The sequence below is a fragment of the Natator depressus genome, chromosome 1, assembly GCF_965152275.1.
Source record: "Natator depressus isolate rNatDep1 chromosome 1, rNatDep2.hap1, whole genome shotgun sequence".
Lineage (NCBI taxonomy): Eukaryota > Metazoa > Chordata > Testudines > Cheloniidae > Natator > Natator depressus.
In genome coordinates, this window is record NC_134234.1 from 228,913,660 (window position 1) to 228,939,619 (window position 25,960).

At 41.7% G+C, this 25,960-nt stretch overlaps 2 protein-coding genes across 9 annotated transcripts in view; one reads left to right on the plus strand and one right to left on the minus strand.

Annotated features, from left to right (window-relative positions):
- RASSF8 (Ras association domain family member 8) overlaps window positions 1-3,750 on the minus strand; it is a 126,441-nt gene extending 122,691 nt beyond the window's left edge. The window contains exon 1 of one of the 2 annotated variants that reach the window (XM_074937295.1): window positions 3,617-3,750. The gene's annotated coding sequence lies outside the window, so the exon portion shown is untranslated. Of the gene's footprint in view, window positions 1-2,471; window positions 2,675-3,616 lie in introns of those variants that run through there. The other variant, XM_074937303.1, reaches the window with a different exon arrangement.
- A 255-nt stretch (window positions 3,751-4,005) lies between these two features.
- Window positions 4,006-25,960, plus strand: part of LMNTD1 (lamin tail domain containing 1) — a 295,666-nt gene continuing 273,711 nt past the window's right edge. For 2 of the 7 annotated variants that reach the window (XM_074937350.1, XM_074937341.1), the window contains exon 1: window positions 4,008-4,489. The gene's annotated coding sequence lies outside the window, so the exon portion shown is untranslated. Of the gene's footprint in view, window positions 4,490-25,960 lie in introns of all 7 variants that reach the window. The other 5 variants (XM_074937382.1, XM_074937374.1, XM_074937313.1 and 2 more) reach the window with 4 other exon arrangements.

A 25,960-nucleotide genomic window follows, 5' to 3' on the forward strand; every position in this document is an offset into this window, starting at 1 on the left:
ATGGAGCTGTAATTACTGTGGGGGATTCACCAAATATTCACTTCATGGGCTGTAGATAATCCCATTTTCCTGTCCCATCTACAGCAAATTCTGTGCTCTCAACTCAACATCTAACAGCCAAGAGTATCACAGGACTATCATACAACTTGACACAGGCCTGTAGAAAGAACCATATATTCTGCCAATGCACAAAAGATTTAGGCAAACTCCTCTTAGTGTCAAAAAGGAGAAAATAGTGTCAATTTCCTTTCACCAACTGGAAAATAGTTCTGAGTTAGTTATGGGCAAAATTTTCAGTTGTGGATACTCAATGTTAGACCTCTGACTGAAAGTCTGGCCACTTTTATTTGGGTGCCTCAGTCTGAATACTTTGGTCTAACTGTCCAGGTAGAATTCGGGGTTCTGACAGCAAGCAATTTAGTCGTCCCTACAGCTAAAGTGCACTCAAGTCTAAAGGTGTTCCATCCATACAATATTGTGGCCTGATGCTGCAAAAATCTCACTCCTGTAACTAGTTCTCCAAACACTACATCATCAGAATCTATATTATGACTGATCCTAAACCTTGCAGAAAAGCAAATATTTGAGATTACAACCTGGACTCTTCAGTGCACCCTGAATGCTCAGAAACCAGAAGGCAACACAAAGAACCCCAAATGTTTGTGTGTTTTTTTAATCTCATGATTTTTGGGACATGACTCAATTTTTAAATGCTTATGGTTCGCCATGCTGTTTGTAGATATTACAAAAGCAAATAAGATCAGAAGTTGTATGCACCAGAGTTGATGGCACAGTCCAGTTCCTAGTGGACATTTCTCCACACTGCAATTTGGACTAATTGGTCTCCTTTCTGCAGTGTCTGCAAAGAAGCTAAGAAATAAGAATGGAACTATTCCTTCAGGTCAGGTTTGAGATACACAGATGCGGTATTATGAGGAAGCATATACTGATATGTCAAAGCCATGCCTGCTCTGTGGATAAAAAGAACTTCTGTCTCCAAATGTCTCAAGCCAACACTAAATTCCCATCAGCTCATGTATGGTATATTACTTTCAAAACATAAAATAAATTGTGTGCATCAGGAATTTTTTTACTTTGCAGTTTTATAAAAAACAATATAGTGCATGAACACACATGGAATATTCTAACAAATATGGTTCCTCAACTAGTATTCTAAGGCACTGTCCTTTTTAAGCAAATATACTAACACATTTACACGTAGTCACTTTCAACAAATGACCTTAGAGTAATTTACAGACATGAATGAAAAGCTCAGCACCATCATTCTCAGGTACAGATAGGTAGACCAGATGGGTAGACCAGATGGGTACTGTATGTAAAGCTCCCACTGCTATTCAAGGCAGAAGTAGAAACAGAATCCATGCTCTTTCAGATTACTGGGGACACCACCAATGAATGAAGTCCAATATATAGTTTTAAAAGATTCACAAGCTTGTTGCCAACAGTATTTGCCATGTTCCTGATCTGTCTTCTATGAACCCATTCAGAGTTTTCTTTTAGTCTCCAGCATGCTCTGTACAGCCAAAGAACCATCTTTTTATTAGCTGACTAGTTTAAAATAAGCAGGGTCAGCTTCTATGGGGATTGTTTTTTCTTTCGGGGGAGGGAGGAAGTGGATTTACAGGTTCTTATATAGCTGTAGAGACTGCATTATACAAATTATTTTGTTATTGAGTAGTATGTCTTTTCAGAACAACTCTGTGAATGAGATATAATCATTTCTGTTCCCCAGGGACAGAATCATTGTGCTGTCTTTCATTGAAAAGATTGTTTTCAGCAATTAAATTTTGTTTAGCTTTAAAATGTTATTACAAAATAGGTAAGACTTGACATTTAAAAAATTACTAAGCCATAAAAAAAACATTGACCCACTCCCCTACCTCTTTACCCACAAAAAATGAGAAGGGAGGCATCAGATCAATCTGTAATGGCATTTTCTGAAAATATATACAGTGGGTTAATGCAACATAACCAAGATTAAAACTGACTGGTTCAATTCTAGATAAAGTAGTCAGCATTTTATTCATGAATTATACACATTTTTGCTAAAATAATATAATCAGACCATCAGGTTAGCGTTCTCTATGTTAGTCATATAACACAATCAACTAAAAAAATCTTTAACCAGGTATCTTCATAGAAATCAATAGATAATTGGTTTACTCTCTCTCTACAGTTCAGTGCATATTTAATTTTAACTAGAGGTGCTGCCTATGGACCGTGCAGAATACAGTAAAGCACAAGCCAGACTTCATAACCCACAGTACAGCACACTTTGTCCTGGATGTAATTACCATCTAGTGGTTTTTGTTATTATGTCAAGCTTTGATATCTTTGCAAGGGTCCAAATGCAAGATGTGACAGGTGTGATTCTACAGAGCATGCCAAAATGTGTACCCTCGATCTCCTTCATATTTACAACACTTATCAAATCCAAGGGTAATACTGACCTGCAATTTAACGTGTGGCTCTGTTGATCACATCAAAATGACATTTAACTGTGAAGCAAAAGGAGTTAGCAAACAGGAATATGACAAAAAAAATTTAAAAAATGTATTCCATAACCAGAAATCACCAATAGCCACAGATCTTTACAACAATCTTCACTACTGCATAAACTAGGGACCAAAATCCATCTCCTTATCCCTTAAAGTTCCAAGCCTTGTTCTTGTACATGAGTCACTCAAGCTTTCCTCACACTGTTCCTAAAATGTGATCCATTCCCTGCTGGCAAAACAGATTTACTTATAATCTTTCCCTCCCCCTCTACTAGCAGAGAGAGGGGGCAGGGGAGAGGAATAAGAAAGATTAACCATCAAACAAACAGTCACTGCCTGGACAGGAAAAACAAAAACAAAAAACAGTCCACGTTGCCAAAAAAACAAAACAACAACTTCCTAATTTCCATTCAAGAAAGAAAGAAAGTAAAAAGGAGCCAGAGATTCCTCTGCTCAGGAAAAGTGGTGTCTAACCTCTCGTCTCAAGGACACAGAAAAATACCTCTTACTTTTTAAGACTTGTATGCGGCTGCTATAAGAGACAGAAGATACAAGAGGGACGGGGGAGGGGACAAAACTGCAAGGAGGCAGGCAAAGGTGAAATAGGAGGGGAGAGGAAACGTACAAGGAAGGAAGAGAAACGGGAAGGAGAAAACCAGGGAGAGGGGGAAATGCAAACGGAAACAGTAAATAATAAGGGCTGAAGGTAGAACTGCAAAGAGGAGGGGAAAGTTGGGGATGGCAAGTCGGAAAAAGGGAGATGAAAAATTCTGAAACATGAAAAATTGAAGAAGAAAAAAGAAAGAGGAAGAGATAGGGGGATTCGGGAAAAAAGGGAGAGGGAGAAAAACTGCCAAAAAAAAGGGGAAATACGAAGGGAACTGAAAAAACGCAGGAGAGGAAGGAATGGGGGGGGGGTGCAACAGAAAGCGAGAGGAAGAGGAGGCAGGAAAACACAGAGAGGAAAACTGCTCAGTAAGAAGGGAGCGAGAGGGCTCCTGGCAGGGGAGGAAGAGAGCGGAGCGAAGAGAGAGCCCGAGAGCGGCTGCCAGAGCCGGGGGCTCTCCCGGAAAAACCACTCCGAAGTTTGCACTTACAGCTCGGCCATGGCAAAGCCCCGCGGCGGCTGGCAAGTCGGCACTTTCCCCGCACCGGCTCCTCCAGACAGGCAGCAACCCCAAGTGCGGGCAGCCCGCTCCTCCGCAGCGGCCAAATAGCCTGGGAAGGGGGCGGGGGATGCCGAGCGCCTCGCGGCCAAGCGCAGCCGGCAGGGGGCTGGGGCGGGAGAGCGCCGCTCAGGCGCTGCCGCGGGCGGGCGGGCGGGCTGCGGGGCGGCTGCTGCTCCCTCCCCCTGTCCCGGCGTTGCTGGGGCCCGGGTACCCAGCTCCTCCCCTGTGTGTGTGTGTGTGTGTGTGTGTGTGTGTGCACGGGCGGGGCGGGGCGGGGCGGGGCGGGGCGGGCCGGGGGCTGCCTCGCACAGCGGCGCCCTGTGCTGCGCGCCCTGGCTCCTGTGAGCGCACCGCGGCGGCGGCCGGGAGCGAGAGTGTAACGGGAACTGGGGCACCAGCGCGGCATTGTGGGAGCTCTTAAAGCAGCCGCCGCCGCCAAGCACAGCCCCAGCCCCGTCCCCCGACATCCCCGGGGGCTGCCCGCCCGGCGCCCCGCAGGGAGGGAGATGTCCCCGCAAGGGGGGGAAGAGGGTTGGAAGTGCCTGACTGCAGCACACAGGCGTGTGTGTGTGTAGTATCCTCCCCCCTGAGAGGGTTTAAAACCTGGCCTGAAGGAGAACCCCTAAAAAGAGACTCTCCCGTGCCAGCCCCCCAGAACAGGGGTGTGACACTCAGGGATGCGCTGCCTCTGCCCTCCCAACGCTTCTGGGAGTCCGCCGTCTGCATCAGCACCAGCCGGGCGAGGAGCCGGGAGGAAGGAAGGAAGGAGGCGAGCGTGCGATTTCCCATAGGAGATAACAGGTCAGGAAGAGCGATCAACGAAGCGTTGCTCAGCTGCATGCTCTTTGGTTTGTCTGACTTAGGTTTTGTTTTTCATTCACCCTGCGCGGAAGCTATCGATTCTGACCACCCGCAAACGTTTGCGGATTTTTGGTTCCACTCATTATAGACCGTGGCCAGTTGGGACTTAATATATTCTTTCTCTAGAGGGAGTCCCGTTATACCACCACAGAGAGAGAGAGAGAGAGATAGGGAATGGTAAATATTTTCTCTAAAACTTTGAAACGCGCTTTTTTTTTTTTGGCAGAAATATTTTAAAAAAAAACCGAAAATCAACATGTTTGATGGTCATTTTTGGTTTCCAAAAGCCAAAAAAGTTTTGACTTTTTTGATAGTTTCTCATTTTTGCAAATGGGAAAAAACCTGGAAATTTTGAAAAATAAAGTAAAAATTTGTGTTCCAAAAAAACCCAAAACCAAACAAAACCAAAATAGACCATTTTTGTCCAAAAAAGTTTTTAATGACCAATTTTTTCCAGCTTTAGTGTATGTATATACATGTACATCCTCAAGACCAACTCAGATGGGGCCTGGGGAAATTTCTAAAAAGATTTTGATTATTTGAAACTTTAAAATAGGGATATTTCATGAAGGTTCTTTTCCTTTTGTTTTGTTTGAGATTCCTCCTGTTCACCTTTTAGCAATACTCCAGATTACTCCTGTAGGCTAAGAGTGTCTGGTTCTGTTCCCGTCTGCCTCTGAGGCCCCAGTCTTTCAACTGACTCCAAGCAGACAGAGTTCTGCACCTGCATAGATCCCCACTGAAGTCAGTTGCTGTAAGGAGCTTTATGGGACTATTCACGTACTTAAAACTAAGCACATGCATAAATACTTGTAAAGTCAGGGGTTTAGATTATAATCTCTTCCTCTTCCTTTTATGTCCTGTATCTCACTGAGCACATTGTGGACACTTCATAAACAACAACGATAACAACATATGGCAAAGCCATAAGCTCCTGCTGAAGCACAGATATCTTGGTATTCATGTGGTCATCACTTCTAGTCCCTAACTTTCCTCCAGTCCCTTCTCTGCTCTTAAGAGAGAGAGGGGAAGGGGCATTCATTTGACTAAAGGGCCAGATGTGGGCTGATAAAGGTAGTGCTCTATTAGATTGGTAAAATGAACAATTTGTCATGCTTTTATGGATTTAGGGCGTGATTGTCAGAAATGTTGAGCACCTGCATCTCTCATTCACTTCAGCTGGAGTTCTGAGTGCTCAGCTTTTCATAAACCAGCATGTTATAAAAGAAAGTTTCCTTCTGTTTTGAAAATGTCATTGATAGCCAGGATTATAAATTGTTGCTTTAGGGAGACAGAGAGCGAGAGCAAGAACAAGCTTTGGAGAGCCCACAGAAGGCTCTGGTTGTGCTTAGAGATGTGCTCATCTCTATTCCTGACAACTGTCTCAACAATTGTTGTATTTTTCAGTTGTTTCTCTACATTAATATGATTACTTTTGTTCAAGGTCTTCCTAGCATAAGTGCAATGTGCCTCAGGTGGCATGTGACCAGGATTGATCACCGAATTTGGTCTGCTGGTAGGATCATTAGCTTCCCCAGCTTGGGCCAGGTACCGATTGGGAGTGCGACGTGAACACTGATCCATGCCCCTCTGTTCTAGATACGAATTTATGAATACACACATCTTGAAATGAAAATGTAGAATTGTTATACTTGCTGTTGGACTATGGTCATGTCCTAAGCTGGTGTAAATGAACATAGCTCCATAATATTGGAATCATAGTCACAGAGTTTAAGGCCACAAGGGATTACCAGATCATCTTGTCTGACCTCCTGCCTATCACGGGCCACCTACACCACCTGGCATCTGTACACTAAACTCAACAACCAAAATTATCCCATTAAGTTGTTCCTTGGCATCTTATTCAACACTTGTAAATAAATACATTTCTAGCCTTTATGGTTGTGAAGATACATTCTGGGCACATTTGGAAAGTTAACATGATACAGTGCCATCTTCTGGAGTTTGTAGTTGGGCAGCTCCAGGTCTGGTCAGTTTCACAGCTGATGTACAAAGCTGGATGGGGAGTGGTGGAACTGTGAAGAATCATGCCAGTTTCATACTAATGCTGCTGCTGGAGAAAGTTAACATAAGCAACAAAAGTTGTTCACTGGGGAGGAGGATCCAGAAAACAGACTAATAGGTTAAATAGCAAAGACCTGTCCCCAGTGCAGTTAGGAGGCTCTGAATTTGAGGGGGGAAGCAAAAAGCTCCGTCAATTAAGGGATTGTAGATCAAAATTATAACCCATCTATATGCTAATACAAAAAATAGAGCTCCTAAATAGGTCGAGGGATGGCACATAAAAGAAATCCCAGCACCCAGTGGCTGGAGATGAGAGAATTGGATTCTTCACCAAGAGAACCTGGACTTTCTTGGTGGAGCCCGCTCCCTGGCTTTCCTATCTACCTGTGCCTAATAGGATTAGTCCTCTGGCTAGATGTCTGGTAAATTTCTCAAGCTCTGTCTAAGCAGGATTCAGTTTTGACGTTCCTTGCTGTTTTTTGTAAATATTTCTGCAAATTAAAGTTTGTTCATATGAATTTTTTACAGAAAGCAAACCCTGGCCCTGTATCTGACATGCATTTCATCACAAAATGAAATTTGCTTTGGGCAGTAATTGAAAAAGTTTACAAAGATTATGCCATCCAGTCAGGGAGAAGAAACAATGCTATGTGATGTAGGTGACCAATCATATACTTTGCCCATAAGGAGTTGCAAATATAGACCATCCCAACAGGATACTTGCAGGAAAAGAAATACTGGCGGCAAACAGTTTGCAATCAGTCCACAAGATGAGATTTGTTTGCACAAAGCATTTCTACAACTAAGAAAAGTGAATAAATTAATATAAGTCACATTCTGATTGCAGAAAATTCACAAACAGGAAAAAAAGCTTAAAATTTGCCAAATAAATTGTTTGTTGCAAGTTAGTTGGCCAGCTATTCTTATAAAGATTGCAAAAAGTACAGCATTCAGAATACCACTCCTCCCTTCCTTCCTAAAACATGCAAGCAGAACAGGAGTTGAAATACTGGCTGGCTGAAGATACAAGACTATTTCTCAGAATCCAGGGTTCACAGGAATTTGTATATGAAAAGGAAAGAAGTTTTGGGAAACCAATTGTTGTTAGCTGAAGAAAATCCTTGTTTAAAAATTTTATTACTTACTAAAAACAGTCACATGATGAGTCATTACATTTCTATTGTTTACCACTTCAAAAGGTCAACAGAACTGGAGCCTGGAACATTTTAAACAATTAGATTTCATATCCAAAACTAGTTTTCTGTCTTCTTTCTCAAAGTTAAATCATACCCTTCTTGGACTTATAATTCCACTTCTTTTGGTAGAAGTTTGTTTAAAAAAAACCCTGTTACATTTAAGTAACTCATGGCCATACTAGAGAGATTTCAAAATATTTTTGATATATTCAGGATATATGTAATAATGTATACAATGTTCACCAATATTGACTTTTGTTTCATCTGCTTGTTTTAGGAGGCTTGTTTGCTAGTAGAAAGACAATGTAACTGTTTTGACTATATTCTCACTCTTCCCCCACTTCCCTCCCCCAATTTAATTGTAAAGGGGAGGAAAGTAGCACAAATTCCTGCTAAATCAAGGTGGCATGCACGGAATTTTCAGAATCACGTGTGCATGGCCTGATAAGCCAATATGTCCAATAGAGGCATCTAATATATTTTTCAGCAATTGTTTTTCAGAGTAAAAAGGGAAATCTTTTGGAAGATGTGGTGATGGGAAGAGGAAAAAATGAAACCTTCTTATTGGCATTGAGTAACCATCTGTGATTTGATATGCTTAGTTCCTGAACTGGAGGTGACAAGAACAGCTGGGAAAGAAAAGAGGAAAATTGGGTTTAAGACAGACTGTCAAGAATAGGGCTAAGAAATATGTAAAAATATCCACCAACATTCTGTGGCATAACAAGCAATGAAGTTATTTTTTCAGCTACAGTGGCAAAGGACAAGGGATCCACTTTGCTGGAAACATAGTGGCTCAGTACATTACATGCAATTCAGATTAATCTGTTGAATTTGGCTTCAATCCATCTTCCCTCTGTATTTTTGGATTGGAAAAGTGCAGACACTGATTCAGCAAAGCACTTACATACACGTGCTTCTTTTAAGCATGTACTTACGTCTGATTTAAGTCAATGGAACAGAAGAACATGCATAAAAGCTAATCACATGCTTAAGTGCTTTGCTGAATCATGGTCATACTTACTTCAAGATATATACTGGAGGAAAAATGGTTTACTCAGTTCTTTTTATTGGATGGTAAAGGGAGAGTGATTGCTAAAAAACAGTTTCTTGCTAATATCTAAGAACAAAAGGTGAGTTTCTTTGAGGAAAGCCAGGGAACATTTAGCTCTTTCAAATGAATTAATGGGGATGTATATTCAATGAAAAGAAAAGGAAAATCAGAGACACTAAATATATCCATATGAGCAAATTACGAACAACTACAACTTAAAAATTGATAAAAATATATAGCTTAATCAAATTACACCCTTGATAAGATATGGACAATTTTTGTTAGGATAAGTAAATTACAAAATAAGAAAAAATAGTACAGACAATGTATGTTTGTTTATGAGACTACGTATTGTGGTATAAGTCTCCCAATCCTGCAAACAGGTAAGCATATGTATATGCAATGGGACTTGAAGTTAGCAGTTAACAGGACTCTTCATATGCGTAAAGTTACACACATAGAATCATAGAAATGTAGGACTGGAAGGGAGCTTGATAGGTCATCTAATCCAGTCCCCTGCACTGAGACAGGACTAAGTATTATCTAGACCATCTCTGACAGGTGTTTGTCTAACCTGTTCTTAAAAAACCTTCAGTGACAGAGATTCCACAACCTCCCTTGGTAATTTATTCCAATACTTAACTACATTAACAGTTAGGAAGTTTTTCCTGATGTCTAACCTAAATCTCCCTTGCTGCAATTTAAGCCCATTTCTTCTTTCCTGTCCTCAGTGGATCTGGAGAACAATTTATCACACTCCTCATCAGTAAAAGTACCTTCTACATACTTGAAGACTATTACCATGTCCCCCCCACCCCAAGACTTCTCTTCTCCAGACTAAATTAACCCAGTTTTTCCAGTCTTTCCTCATAGGTTATGTTTTCTAGACCTTTAATCATTTTTGTTGCTCTCCTCTGGACTTTCTCCAATTTGTTCACATCTTTCCCAAAGTGTGGTAATCAGGACTGGACACAGTACTCCAGTTGAGGCCTTATCAATTCTGAGTGAAGTCAAATAATTACTTCTCATTTCTTGCTTACAACACTCCTGCTAATACATCCCAGAATGATGATAGCTTTTTTTGTAACAGTATTACATTGTTGACTCATATTTACTTTGTGAGCCGCTATATCCCCCAGATCGTTTTCTGCAGTACTCCTTTCTAGGCAGTCATTTCCCATTTTGTATGTGTGCAGTTGATTATTCCTTCCAAAGTGTAATACTTTGCATTTGTCCTTATTGAATTTCATCCTTTTTATTTCAGACCATTTCTCCAGTTTGTCAAGACCATATTGAATTCTAACCCTGTCCTCCAAAGCGCTTGTAACCCCACCCAGCTTGGTATCATCCACAAACTTTATAAGTGTACCCTTTCTGACATTATTCAAATAATTTAGGAAGATATTGAATAGAATCAGACCCAGGACAGATCCCTGTGGGACCCCAATTGAAATGTCCTTCCAGCTTGCCTGTGAACCATACTCTCAAGAGTATGGTTCTCCAACCGGTTGTGCACTCACATTATAGTAAGTTCATCTAGGCTATATTTCCCTAGTTTTCTTATCATGAGGTAAGTGAGACAGTATCAAAAGCCTTACTAGAGTCAAGATATATGACATCTACTGCTTCCCCCCCATCCCCAGGCTTGTTACCCTGTCAAAGAAGGATATTAGGTTGGTTTGACATGATTTGTTCTTAACAAATCCATGTTGACTGTTACTTATCACCTTATTGTCTTCTAGGTGTTCACAAATTGATTTTTTGATTATTTGCTCTATCGTCTTTCAGGGTGTTGAAGGTAAACTGTCTGGTTTGTAATTCCCTGGGTTGTCCTTATTCCTCTTTTAATAGATAGGTACTATATTTGCCCTTTTTCAGTCCTCTGGAATCTCTCCCGTACTACACATGAGTTCTCAAAGTTAATTTCTCAGAGATTTCTTCCGCCAGTTCCCTAAGTATTCTAGGATGTATTGCATCTGGCCCTGCAGTCTTGGAGCTTGTCTTCACTATTGGGGAGATTGACGCTGCTGCAATCGATGCAGCGGGTGTCAATTTAGCGCAGCGGTCACCAATCAGTTGAGTGCGATCGACTGGTCAATGCTGGAGACTGTCCCAGTTGATCGCGATCTCCGGCGGTGTAGCGGGGCTGCCACTAAGGCAGGCTCCCTGCCTGCCCCGGCCCCACGCCACTCCTGGAAGTGGCCAGCATGCCCTCACAGCCCCAGGGGATGGGGGGCAGGGGTCTCCACGTGCTGCTCCTGCCTGCAAGCACCACCCGCGCAGCTCCCATTGGCCAGAAATGGGGAACTGTGGCCAAGGGGAGCTGCAGGGGTTGTGCCTGCACAGAGGGGCAGCACGCAGAGCCACATGGTCCCCTGCAGAGGCCGCAGGGGTGTGTTGGCCCTTTCTGGGAGCAGCGTGGGGCTGGGCCTGCCCGAGGTAAGTGCCACCCCCTTCAATGGGCAGGTTCTGAATGGCTCTGCAGCATTCAGACCAGGAGTAGCATGAGTACAGCAGGCCCTGCTATGCTGGACCAGCATTTCGCTTCCACCACCCAACCTGCAGCCTCCTGGAGCCAGCCCCCCATACCCTTTCCTGCACCCTGTACCCCATCCCAGAGCCAGCACCCCATACTCTCTCCTGTAGCCTGTACCCCCTGCACCAGCCCTGGCCCCCCTCCCAGAGCCAGCACCTCACACCCCCTCCTGCATTCCAACACTCTGCCCCATCCTGGAGCCCCCTCCCTGCCTCCAAACTCCCTCCCAGAGCCCGCATCCCCACCTGCACCCCAACCCCTTGCCCCAGCCCGGTGAAAGTGAGTGAGGGTGTGGGAGAGCAAGTGACGGGGGGGGAATGGAGTGACAGGGTGGGGCTTCGTGAAAGGGGCGGGGCCTCAGGGAAGGGGCAGGGTAGATCCTGGGTTGTCCTTAAATTCAAAATGTGTTCTTGGGCATAAAAAGGTTGGAGACCACTGATTTAGTGGGTCTAGTGAAGACCTGCTAAATCAACGGCAGAGTGCTCTCCAGTCGACCCTGGTACTCCAGCTCTCTGATAAAAGTAAGGTAAGTTGACCGGAGAGTGTCTCCCATCAATGAAGAATGGTGAAAACACTGCGGTAGGTCGATGAAGCCTGCGTCGACTCCAGCTACCTTATTCACGTTGCTGGAGTAGCGTAACAAAGATGTCTAACTTGTCAAAGTTGGTTTTAACTTGTTCTTTTTGCTAGTTTAGCCTCAGATCTTACCCCATTTACACTGATGTTCATTATGTTAGTCGTCCGATCACTGCTAACCTTTTTGGTGAAAACTGAAATGAAAAAGTTATTTAAAACTTTGGCCATTGCTGCATTTTCTGCTATCGTCTTTCTCTGCTCATTGAGTAGTGGCCTACCTGGTCCTTGGTCTTCCTCTTGCTTCTAATGTATTTGTAAAATATTTTGTTACCCTTTATGTCCCTAGGTAGTTTAATCTCATTTTTGTTCCTTTCTAATTTTGTTCCTACATGCTTGTATTGTTTTTTAAAAATCATCCTCTGTAGTTTGACCTAGTTTCCACTTTTTGTGCGACTCTTTTTTGAGTTTCAGGTCACTGAAGATCTCCTGGTTAAGTCCAGGTGGTCTTTTACTATACTTCCAATCTTTCCTATGAATTGGGATGGTTAAATGTTTGCAGGAGTGGGGCCCACATTAGATGTTAACATTTATGTGAAACAGAGTGGAAAAAATGGCTGCCAATTATCTGACAAAAATTATCACAAAATGTGAACTAGCAGGGACATATTTATAAAAGAAAAAAAAAGTTCAAGTAAGACTCCTTCATTTTCGTGAACTGAATCTATGAAATCTGCAAAAGACATTTTCACAGCATTATACTCTCTATAATTCCATGAACTGCTGTTTATTATTCAGTAAAATCACATTATTTGAAAAATGTTAAGGGTTCATCATTAGTTAACTCAAATTATCTCCCCTTCACTTTCCCTAGAAAAAAGATTGGAAGAAGTTTCTATTCTGACTATTTAGAATTTATCTGCATTTATATATTGCATTCCAGGGTCTATAGTTCTTTCATCCCAGTAAATAATACTTCTGATGAGTGGCAACAGTATCATGGATTATGTGTAAGAAAACTCCTAGAATTGATCTCTGTGGATGTAGAACATATAAGAAAGGGCACTTCTTTCAAATACTATTGGAATTAGCACTAGTTGAATACCACCAAAAACAAAGCATGAAGCTTTTTCTTCTAATTTGAATAACATTTATTTAAATTGAAATACTCTTGTGTGAATTTGCTTCGCCCATGTTTATGCCCCTTTTGGATCACTTTCCATGAAAAGTTCAGAGGCTGTATTTTAACAGCATGAATGCCAGGGGAAGTGAACTTAAACTTGTATGCTGACATAGTCATGCTGGAATTGGTGCTCCATATCCTCAACCCCAGCTCCATCCCCTTTGGCCATGCTGGCAGCACAAAAAGGACAGAGAGAGTTGCCCTAATATGTATGGCAGCTGGGGATTTCACTGTATTATTAGATGGCATAATGCTGGTGTAGCTGGTTGTACACCACAAGTCCTGGTCCCACTAGTGTAAGAGACATGACAAGGACATTCCAGAGATGGGAGGGGATAGAAGGAGATGAGGCAGAGTGTGCTGCTCTCCTGAAACCTTGACCTATCAGTCCTGGGGCTTCTCTAACTTGTGCCAGGGACCAAACTTTTCTCCTGCTATCCTCAATCACCTATGCCTCTCCTTCCTCAGATGCATTAAGGGGAGCTCTGGCACACCTGAAGATTTAGGTAAGTATATTTTTTATGGTATGGGACACAGCTTGACACAGTAGGGCAGCAGGGTTCCTAAAACTCCTTGGCAGAGTTTTGGCAAAGAGGCAATTAAAGTATCCAGAAAATATCCAGGAATGTACCTTTGAAATTAGGGCCATGTACATTATACCCAGACACACACATGGTACAAATGTGAGGAGGAGGAAATTTAATGGAAACTCTTCACCCAGGCAATTTATTTTATATTATCCTACTTTTTCTAATAATGGCAGTGTGGGCCAGAAATGAAGGATATACAATTCTCTAAAATTTCCTAATCTCCTGCTCTCCTTGAGCTAATCTTTGACTCTCCTGCTACTTCTGCCCTTCACAATATCTCTTGCTGAGAAGTTCGAAGCCCCAGCGGCTTCTTCAAACTCTTGTCCTGATTATAAGTTAGCTTCAGTCAATCACAGAACAGAAACATTATGTGACTGATTACAAGTAATCAACACAGATTGTGAGTATCAAATATTTACAGTAAACTGTTCGTGATCAATCCACATTGTAAAAATACTAGCAAAAAAGGTCTTGAGTACATTCAAATAGGCCCTGATTCAGCAAGTTAAATTTAACCATGTGCATATATGTAAGCACATTGGCCTAGGTCCTCAGAGGTATTTAGGCTCCTAATTTATATTGAAATCAATGGAAGTTAGGAGCCTAAATACTTCTGAGGATTGAGGCCATAGGCACTACTTATGCGATCAAAGTTATGCATGGTCCTAAGTACCTTGGTGAACTGGGGCTGTAATGAATAAATCTGAGCAAGTCCTACCTGCTTGCAGATATCCAACAAGTATTAAAACAGGCTAATTGTTTTGAGTAGTTTATTTGCTGCAGATTTGCTCAGTTTTAACAGGAACATTTTGAGGGTTATTTTAAATTGTAGATGCTGTCTAAAACACTAGGGAAATATGCTAGCATTAAATTACAATTCTTAAGTGCATTCTTCAAGCTCTTTCTTCTTAGTTTTATTATTCTCTAATTAGTATTTAGTTTGGAGCCTGGAGAGCAATAATTCTTTATTGTTGCTCCTCCACATTTTCCAACTCTAGCTTTGTTGTTTACTATTGATCATTAGCGACGTGTTGCAGCAAATGTAGAGGAAAATACAGTCCCTTCCCCAAGGAACTTCTAGTCTAAAAGATTGGCACTGCAAATTGCTAAATGCCCTCAACTGCCATTGGCTTTAGGAGGTATCAAATGCATTCAGAGACTTTGCGGTATTTAAGTCTGGGCCCAGAGCAAAAACAGAGCAGACACAAAATGGTCTGAACCAAATATTTAGCTGGTGTCAATCGATTTAAACCACCTGATGATCTGGCCCTAGATGATTAAGAGAGAGAACCATCCCATATTATTATTGTTAATTATTTGTATTAACTGTAGCACCAAAGAGCCCCAGTCAAGGATCAGGGCCCCGTTGTGGTAGGTGCTATACAAACACATAAAGACACAGCTCCTGCCCCAAAGAGCTAGTAGTATGTGCTACAGAAGTGTTTTTTTAAGTAGGGGAATAATAGCTTTTCCACAGGTGGTGAAAAAGCACTGATAGGCCTTATGCAAGTGAGTTTTAAGTTGGGATTTGAAGGAGGAGAAGTCAAGTGAAAGAAGGATTGAAAGGGAGTAGGAAGGAAGTGAGAAGCACATATTATTCTAGGAGTGTAAATAACATCTACGTTTCTCTAGTTACCTCTAAGGTGCCACAAGTACTCCTTTTCTTTTTGCGAATACAGACTAACATGGCTGCTACTCTGAAATCTATTAAAAGACAAATAGAGAAGGCCAAATTAAGCCTTTGTGCAACTCCCTTGGACTTCCCTGGAACAATACTGGGTTTAAATTTTGCCCAGAGACTCTAAAGAAGTGTTCAAAAATAAATTTGTCAAAAAGAGTATCCTCGTTATCTTAGTGACTTCCAGTTCTGTCAAGCAAGACATTCATGAACCCAACACATAGTCTTCTGGATAAATCACAGGAAAGGGAATCAGGAGATCTTGGTTCTATCCCTGTGTGACCTTGGACAAGTCACATCATGGTTCTGTGCCTCAGTTTACCCACCTGTAGAATGGAGAAAAAGATATCTCAGAAAGCTGTTGTGAAGTTAAATTCAATTATATCTGAAAAGCACTTTGAGATTTGTGGATGGAAGGTTCTACAGAAGTGTGGAGTATTTCTAGTAAAGGTTTTATTTCCTATTCCCTGGCCATCAAGTAATTAGAACTGAGGAAATACCTACTGATAACCTTTTAAAGTTTTCATAGGCCTGCTTAAAAGGCAACATCAACAACAGTAAGGTACCCAATATTGGCAACTCCTAATTTTATTAAAATTTTGCAATATTTGGCATTTTTCTTGAAGCCCCACCTCCTGTAATCAGATGACTACATGAGAATCTCGCTTTAATTAAAAAAGCAAGTTTCTAGCCCTCATGGTTGCAGAGCAGAGTGGGACAATGCTAACTATAGAGGCTCAAAAACCAGAAGGCAAATAAAAGGAGCCCCCAAAATCTCATAATTTGGGGGGAGGCCCTCACAATCCTGGGCATGCTTTGGAAATCTAACTGTAGTTTGTTTAATAAGGGAATAATCTGCCTGTAGATTTTATGTATTCTGCATTACCTTTTTTGCTGAACCCTGTGTCAGTATAATTTTAAAGCAATTTAAAGGCAAGAAAGTGACATTGTAGCTGTGATAAAGTATGTACGGTTGTCAAGTAAGAGCAATCAGCATCCCTGCATTAACTCCACAATCAATTTGCTCTGGAGGAGTCAGACAGGTTAAAGAATGACAATACTCTAAAGGTACTTTAGGACTCAGAAATCATTTTAAGATGGAGCTACATGAAATCAGTCTTTTCTTTCAGATCAAGATGAGAGGCAGGTGGGAGGGGATTCCAAGAATTAGAAGCAGCCAAATAGCTGGCACAGAAATAGCTGAATTGAACTGGCACTAAAAGACAAGTAATAACTTTGCAACTTGGCATATTAGAAACTTTCACTTGAAATAAACAAGAGGTTTAGTGTAGCAGTGTGGTAGCTTGATGCTGGGCAATTAGTGCCCTTATCTGTCCAGGCCATCAAGACAAAAAGTTCCTGTATATTCTATGAAGAGGCTTCAGAGACTATTTGGTCTGCTAGACCAATGGTTCTCAGCCTTTTCCATAGTGAGACCCCTTTTTCCATAAGAGAATCCCGCTCTCATCTAGCTGGATCCCGAGGACCCACTCCTTCTATTTAACGATAGGAGGAGAAAAGGCTGGACGTGACACCCAGGTAGAGTATCCCATCTCTCTTTGGGCACTTACCTTTCCTTTAAGTGCCAACAGACTTTAAAAAGACAAGAATGCCCCCCTTATTAAGCTCACTAACCACCACCATTTAGCATACATCTCATTATTCTACCTGTGCATTTGATTTGTTCACAAAGAAATGTGTGGTGTGTACTTATTATTCTACCTGTGCTTTTGATTTCTTTCACAAAGAAAGGTGTGGGGGACACTAAGCATCATGGCTAACTGCTAGGCGCCTTGAAAATCACTGGGATTCACAAAGCCCGAGTTAGGTGCCTTGGCTCCCTATACAATGAATGGGGAGAGAGAGAGGTGTCCTCAGAATGGGATTCACAAAAAAACAGTGGGCTAGGTAGCTGCCTAAAGTGGGAAATGCCAGGGTGAGGGGTGTGTCTCAAGCTCCAGCACTCTTAGGGAGTTCAGAGCTTAAGTCCAGGCTGGAAAGAGGCACTTCGCTCTGCTTGGGAGTCCCAGTTGCAAACCCTCTCTCGGCTTTAGGCGCTTATGCTGTTTTTCCCCATAGTGTTTCCCCCAGTGGCTAAGGTACCCACCTGGGATGTGGGAGACAGCTGCTTCAAATCTTCCCTGCACCTGAGAGGAAGAAGGGATTTGAAAAGGGATCTGCCACCTTTCCGGTGAGTGCCCGAACCACTGAGCCATGAGATATTCTGATGTGAGTATCTCCTGTTGAAGCTGATGTCTAAATACCCCAGTCAGTTTTGACTAAGGGACCTTAGGCTCCTAAATCACGTAGGTGTTTTCTGAAAATTTTTACATTCAGTCACCAAGGGCTTGCCCCCACATTCATCGGAGTTATAAGACCACGTTCTGTTCTCCATTTCACAGGTATAAATCCAAAAAAAACCTCACCGTTGACTTCCCCAGGAATAACTCTGAATAGAGTAGTCTTCATGGTGCAACTGAGAGCAGAATAGCTTATGGTCTTCATTTAGGAGCAGGACCAGGTCCTAAGCCAAACCTCTAATCAAAGAAAGCAACATGTAAATAACACTGAAAAACTCAGGTGCACAGGATAAAATTCTCCTTTTTTGGAAACTGAGAACAAGTGAGTCTTAAACAAAGATAGCAAATGGTGTAAAACAATGGAGTTTAAAGTGTCCTATTTGATCCAATAAAGTCTTGTGACCTTGTTAAGGAACCATATTAAAACTTGGTTTAAACATGGTTTCTGATCAAACTGTTTCTAATGCAGCCTGAGTAGGGATGATTTCCTGAATCAGGACCATAGGGCACAAGATAGGCCCTCTTTCATTTTGTGTATTTTAAAAATATCGTATGATCCAAAATAAAATAAAGATTGGAACAAGGTGTTACTGCTAATATTTCAAAATTAAGAATTTTGCATGGGAAAAGTAATCATGAATTTTCATGGATTTCATGAAAAGTTTAGGAATGAATATAAAACTTCACCAGACCCACATATTCAAGAATATTTTGCAGATATGTTAGTTCTTGCTGAGCAAATCTGCCAAAAGCATAAATTGGTGGCTTTGCAAAGAACTGCATTTAACATGGATTCAGCAGGTTAATTCCTCTTTTGAAAACAGTTTCCCTGTTGTTTTTAAAATGTCCCTTTCTCAGGTTTGTTCCTGGCTTTTGCGCTCTGTCAGTTGGGAAATATGAGAGGACATTCAACAAAGAGCTAATTTCTTGGTCCTTATGACCTAAGCATGCCAAGCTTTCCCACAGAGAAACAAATTGGATGACTATTTTAGGATAATTGGGTTACTCGATGCCTTTTAAGTTACTGGAAATCAGAGCTGTGAAAAGCTCTTTTTCCCCCCACTGCCTATCCCAGAAAATGTGTTTTGAGGGGCTTTTTGTTTTTGTTCATTTCAAGCAGATAAGAACAAGATGACCAAAGAAACAAAGCGGGTTTATGAGCAGGTTAACCTTTGTACATTATAAACTGGATGTGTCTAATTAAAAGTGTCAGTCATACTGCTTTTCTCAATCCCAGCCCTTCATTTACATAGTGTCTCTTTAAGCCCCAATCCTGCTAAGAGAGATGTACAAGCAACACCCTACACTTGTTCACATATATACTAGGGCTGTCAAGCAATTAAAATAAAAATCACAATTAATCGCACTATTAAACAATAATAGAATACCATTTATTTAAATATTTTGGGGTGATTTCTACATTTTCAAATATATTGATTTCAGTTACAACACAGAATACAAAGTGTACAGTGCTCACTTTATATTTATTTTTGATTACAAGTATTTGCTCTGTAAAAATACAAAAGAAATAGTATTTTTCAATTCACCAAATACAAGTACTGTAGTGAAATCTCTATCATGAAAGTTGAATTTACAAATGTAGAATTATGTACAAAAAAACTGCTTTCAAAAATAAAACAGTGTAAAACTTTAGAGCCTACAAGTCCACTCAGTCTTATTTCTTGTTCAGCCAATCACTCAGACAAACAAATTTGTTTACATTTACAGGAGATAATGCTACCCCTTCTTGTTTACAATGTCATCTGAAAGTGAGAGCAAGCATTCACATGACACTGTTGTAGCTGGCATTGTAAGATATTTACGTACCAGATGTGCTAAAGGTTCATATCTCCCTTCATACTTCAACCACCATTCCAGGGCAGGGGACATGCGTCCATTCCGATGATGGGTTCCGCTCGATAACAGCCAAAGCAGTGTGAACCGACACATGTTCATTTTCATTATCTGAGTCAGATACCACCAGCAGAAGGTTGATTTTTCTTTTTTGGTGGTTTGGGTTTTGTAATTTCCGCATCAGAATGTTGCTCTTTTAAGACTTCTGAAAGCATGCTCAATACCTCGTCCCTCTCAGGTTTTGGAAGGCACTTCAAATTCTTAAACCTTGGGTCGAGTGTTGTAGCTATCTTTAGAAATCTCACGCTGATACCTTCTTTGCGTTTTATGAAATCTGCAGTGAAAATGTTCTTAAAATGAACAACATGTGCTAGGTCACCATCTGAGACTGCTATAACATGAAATATATGGCAGAATTCAGGTTTAACAGAGCAGGGGACATACAATTCTCCCCCCAACAAATTCAGTCACAAATTTAATTAACACATTTTTTTAACAAGTGTCATCAGCAAGGAAGCATGTCCTTTGGAATGGTGGCTGAAGCATGAAGGGGCATATGAACGTTTAGCATATCCGGCACGTAAATACCTTGCAATGCCGGCTACAAATGTGCCATGCAAATGCCGGCTTATTTACAATGTCACCAGAAAGTGAAAAGAGGGCAGCATTATCTCCTGTAAATGTAAACAAAACTTGTTTGTCTTAACGATTGACTGAACAACAAGTAGGACTGAGTGAACTTGTAGGCGCTTAAGTTTTACATTATTTTGTTTTTGAGTGCAATTATCTAACAAAAAAATCTACATTTGTAAGTTGCACTTTCACAACAAAGATTGCACTACAGTACTTGTATGAGGTGAATTGAAAAATACTATTTCTTTTGTTGATCATTTTTACAGTGCAAATATTTGTAATAAAAAATATACACTTTGATTTCAATTACAACACAGAATAAAATATATATGAAAATGTAGAAAAACATCCACAATATTTAATAAATTTCAATTGGTATTCTGTTGTTTAACAGTGTGATTAAAACCAATTCATCTTTTTAATTGATGAATTTTTTTGAGTTAATCTCATGAATTAACTGTGGTTAATCGACAGCCCTAATATATACTTCTCATCACAAGACCAAGGCCTTAGATGTTAAGCTCTTTGGGGCATGTAGCTTGTCTCCATACATTTCTATAAAACACCTGGGCCCAGATCCCCATAGGTGTCCCAGGTCTTGAACCCAGGCCTGGAGTCCCAGTCAGCCACTGCATCTGCTGGAACTTGGTGGACTGAGAAGCTACTAGGACTATATCCTCAGCCGGGGCACCACCCTCTGGAGCTCTGATTGACGGATCATCCATCTCCAGTGATTGGTCCAACTAAACTATTTAAGCCAGAAGGGGAACAGGAAGTTTGTCTGAGCAACAATGTGATTTCCTGTTGTGGCTGTATTGGACCCTGCATATGCCTGCCTCCTGCACCCGACCCTGTTCCTGATTCCTGCTCTGCTCCTGCCTTTCCCCTGTCTTTGATCCTGTTCCTACCTTGCTCCTGCTGCCTCTGTGATCCTTGCCTTTCCTCCAGCTCTTGCCCTTACACCTTACCTCCAATCCTGTCATCAGTCCTGGCTCCGGCTCTGACTCTGACGCTGGCATTTGGTATCTGACCTCAGCTTCGATTCCTGGTTCTGACTCCGGCTTTACCCCTGACTCTGGTAACTGGCAGTTGACTCTGGTGCTGAGCATTGGCTTCATTCACCAAACTGGACGCTTGTGCCACCCACTAGATCTGACTACTAGGCCAGACAACCTACATCCCAGTTCATAACATTAGGTGCCTAACTCCTATTTAAATCAATAGGAGGTAGGTGCCTAAATGCATTTGGGGATCTGGGCCCTAAATAACTGTTTATATTATATACAGTAACTCCTCCCTTAACGTTGTAGTTATGTTCCTGAAAAATGCGACGTTAAGTGAAATGATGTTAAGCAAATCCAATTTCCCCATAAGAATTAATGTAAACGGGAGGTTAGGTTCCAGTGAAATTTTTCAGACAAAAGACACTATATAATATATATCTATACACACACACACACGCACACACAGAGTATAAGTTTTAAACAATTTAATATTGTACACAGCAATGATGATTGTGAAGCTTGGTTGAGGTGGTGAAGTTAGAGAGTGGAAGAGGGTGGGATATTTCCCAGGGAATGCCTTCCTGCTAAATGATGAACTAGCACTTGGCTGAGCCTTCAAGGGTTAACACGTTGTTAATGTAGCCTCACACTCTACAAGGCAGCACGAATGAAGGGAGAGGAGACAGCATGGCAGACGGAGACACACACCCTGTGTGTGGGGGAGAGAGAGAGAGATGCTCATTGTCCCTTTAAGTACGCTGACACCACTCTAAGTACATTGCCTTTAAAAAGATCAGGAAGTTGAGACAGCAGCTGTGGCCAGCAAGCTCTCTCCATCCTAACCCCTGTCGTGTCCCCGCCCTGCTCTATATGGAGAGGGGGTAAGCGGGGGGCAGGAGTAGGGGGACACCCTGCCATTAGCCCCCCTCTTCTCTCCCCTGCACAGCAAGCAGGAGGCTCTGGGGAGCAGCTCCAAGGCAGAGGGAAGGAGCAGCACATGGCAGTGGGGGAGGGACAGCTGAACTGCTGGCAACTGGTAGCCTGCTGGGCAGCTGCTGCACAGGGAACTTAGGGGAGTAGGGAGCTGATGGGGGGCTGCTGGTCCGCCCTGGTTCCAAGCCCCAAGCAGCTAGCTGCAACAGGCTGCTCTTCCTGCAAGCAGTGGACAAAGCAGGTGGCTGCCAAACAACGTTATAAGGGAGCATTGCACAACTTTAAATGAGCATATTCCCTAACTGATCAGCAACAAAACAATGTTAACCGGGACGACTTTCATGAGGAGTTACTGTATAAGCAATATTTATTAGTAATATATCATTGACTGGGTATTGAGCAATAAGGAAACTTTGCATTAAAATAGCACTTTTCACTGGAAGGCCTTGAAGATCTTTTAAAATATAAATATAAAAGAAATTTTTACATCCTTATGAGGTAGGTCAATGTTGTGTCAGTTTTTCAGGTGGGTGAACACACACATAAAGGTTGATAGCCCAGTTTTTAAGACCAGCCACAGATTTTTGGATGCCTCCTGCTAGTGGCAATATTGGCCTCGAGGACTTGCTTAAAGTCACACAGCAAATCAGTGACAGGGCTGGGAATGGAAGCCAAGATTCCAGACACCTATGTTATATGCTTTAGCCCCTTGACAGCACTGAACCTCTTGATAATCTCAAACAAAACCCACTTCTCAATAACTTTAAAATTTGACACAAACTAAGCCTAGCAGCCATAAGAACTGTGCTCCATTCCCAAGAGGTACTTCTCTTTCAGGAGCAGTTACAGAACGTCTGATGCTGCCAAAGACTAATCTCGTCCCACAGACTGCTCCCTGCCCAGGTGACACTCAGACTCTTGGGAATTATGTTAGTGGACAGAATGCTGGGTGCATCCTCCAGTATCCCAATACAAGGGAGAGTGCTTTGCACTAGCTGACTGGCAGTAAACCAGGCAAATACTTTAAAATCCTCACCCATGTTTTCATCAATTAGCTTGTTGAAACAGTATCAGAAGTTTCTACCAGTGCTCAATATAGATTTAGATCACAATGGAGCACTACAGATGTCATTTACATTGTGAGAACATTCAGGAAAAATATATTGAACAAAACATGGCACTGTGTGCGGTCTTCATGGACCTAAAAAAAGAAGATTTGATACCATGAGAAGAAATGGCCTCTGGATAATTTTAGAAAAGTTTGGCTGCCCCACCAAATTTAACATTGTCTGTCAATTCCATGAAGACGTGACTGGTTAAATATTCTCCGATGGTAGCCTTTTAAGCCATTTCCTGTATGTAATCAGGGTGAAATAAGGCTGTGTGCTGGCACCTACCTTTTTCTGGTCCTTTCTTTGCAGCAGTTCTGAATTACACAGCATACAATCTTCAAAAGGGCATCTAGATAAGTTACACAACTGACAAACTCTGTTATCTCCAGAGGCTAATTGCAAAGACAAGCTCTTGAGGAACTCATGTGAAGCCTTTTTTGCTTACTACTTAGCCAGAGTGAAAGTCGGACCTACAGGTTCTCAGAGGCAACTAAACAGTTTGGACTCAACATCAGCCTGGAAAAAAATGAAGTCCTCTAACCAGCCCCATCAACCATTACTACTGAGACAAATGTTACCTCAGTGGTATAGAGCTAAAGAGCCTCCTCAATTGCTTTGCATACGTTGGCAATACCATCTCAAGTGACAGTTCCCTAGATCAAGAAATATCAAATAGAATACAAAAGGCAAGCAAGGCCTGCAGAATATTTCTTCCTAGGATACTCAACTAGCATGCCATCAAACGGTCAACAAAATTGATGCTGTTCAATGCCACAGTGATAGCAGCCCTTTTATATGGGTGTGAAACACACCGTATGCTGAAGACACATTAAGCAACTTGAAAAATTTCCCATGCACTGTCTTCACTCTGTTCTGAAGGTCCACCAGTGAGACAAGTTCAAATGTTAACATCCTTGAAAGAGCAAAGACAACCAGCATCAAGGCAATGATCAAAGCTCACTGTGAGTTGTGTTTTGAGAATGGGTGATGATAGACTGCCAAAGAAAGTTTTGTATGGCGAGCTGAAGCCGCGAAGGCTCTAGAGGCAGTGGTGCTCAAACTAGGGGTACTGCCGCACCCCCTGGCTTGAAGTAGTAATACCAAACACCAAATACATGGTTTCCATCATCAGCCCCCACCCCGGCTATAAAAATTGTTCCAGTACCCCTGGCTAGAGGGGAGGTTAGTAAAAATGTTTCAAAGACATCATTAAGCAGAATCTCACCTCATGCAGCATAAACATGGATAACTTCAAAGACATAGTTGCTCCACATTTGGATCTGTCCTTGGCTATCATAAAGGTTGTAAAGGAAGATAGATACAAAAACCTGAGTGAAAAAAGGGCCAAGCATCATGCCAAGACTTCAGAGGTAACCTGCACCTGACATCTTTTCGTGATCTTGCTCCTCACAGATGGGACTATACAGACAATTGAGTACACATGTGCTGCCATGACATTGGATATGACGGACAGGCTATGACCTATTCAATTTCCCCTCGTGGCTGCACAGGGGGGAGGATTATTTTAGCACTAAGGCTCTGAGCTGCATAACTCAGGTGGAAGGGGATTTACTACCTATTATTTATTATAGTTACTGTGGTAACACGTAAAAGCTCTGATCAGGGTCCCATTGTGTAAGTGCTGTACACACTTACAAAATAACTGTCCCCTGCCCCAAAACAGCTTCCAGTCTGTCCAGGAATTCCCTAGAATAAGGAATTAGATAATAAATAATGAGTGTAGGCAGGAGGTAACTCATGCCTGAAATGATCTGCCACTTACCAATACTGAAGGTAAGCAACCCCTCTGAAAATAAACCCCTCTGAAAATAAAGCCAGAAAGGCTATTTAGACATACTTTTAATTTATTTTTTTTATTTAGCAGAAGACCAGCATCCTGCTCTTACATTAAAGCCTAGATGCTCTAATGCTTGGAGGATAATATATTTTTTTAAGGCCCAGGACCACATTCTGACCAGGCATAGACGGTCAGAGCTCCAAGTGAGCTATGGTGCTTCACACCCTATGAAGAACTGGTTCACAGTTTCCTTTTCCAAGAAAACAAAAACAGTGCAAAAGTTTCCCCCCCCTCACATATAGCCTGAAATACAACACTCCAGTGAGCAAAATGATGAATATTTCAATGTCTTGAACACAATGTATTTTAATTTATTAGGGGAGACAGAAATAGAGAAAGTGGGAATAGCTTTGGGAAGAACAGATTGTTATTTTTTAAAGGGCATATACATTTGCCTGGTACTCTCCTGTGTAAATGATTTTCCTTAAAATTTGATTTCCTGCTTCCCATCTCTCTTTTTTACATTGTGATTTTATTTTCCACATCAGATGACAGATATTCAAGGGAAAGAAGAACCTTAGAACGTAGTAATGTCTTGGTGGGGTTTGTGATGGTGGTGCACAGCAGGATAGATATGAGTAGAGCCAATTAGAAAATGGCAAAAAAAATAGGTGTAAAATTATTGCTGTTTTTCTAAACACTTCGGCTTCAGATAAGAGTCTGAAACATGAACTGGTAGCAATTTTGGGGCTCCAGTGCAAAAGCATCATGTGATTTTATGCACCCAAAATGTCCCCTGACTTCAGTGGGAAATTTAGGCACGCTAGACAACCAGGATTTGGCCCCTGTTACTTGAATCAATACAGGACATATTAATCTTTCCTTCCTGAACCATCACAGCTGAAAGCTAGGTTTGGATGGTTGGGCAGTAAGTCAAGACAT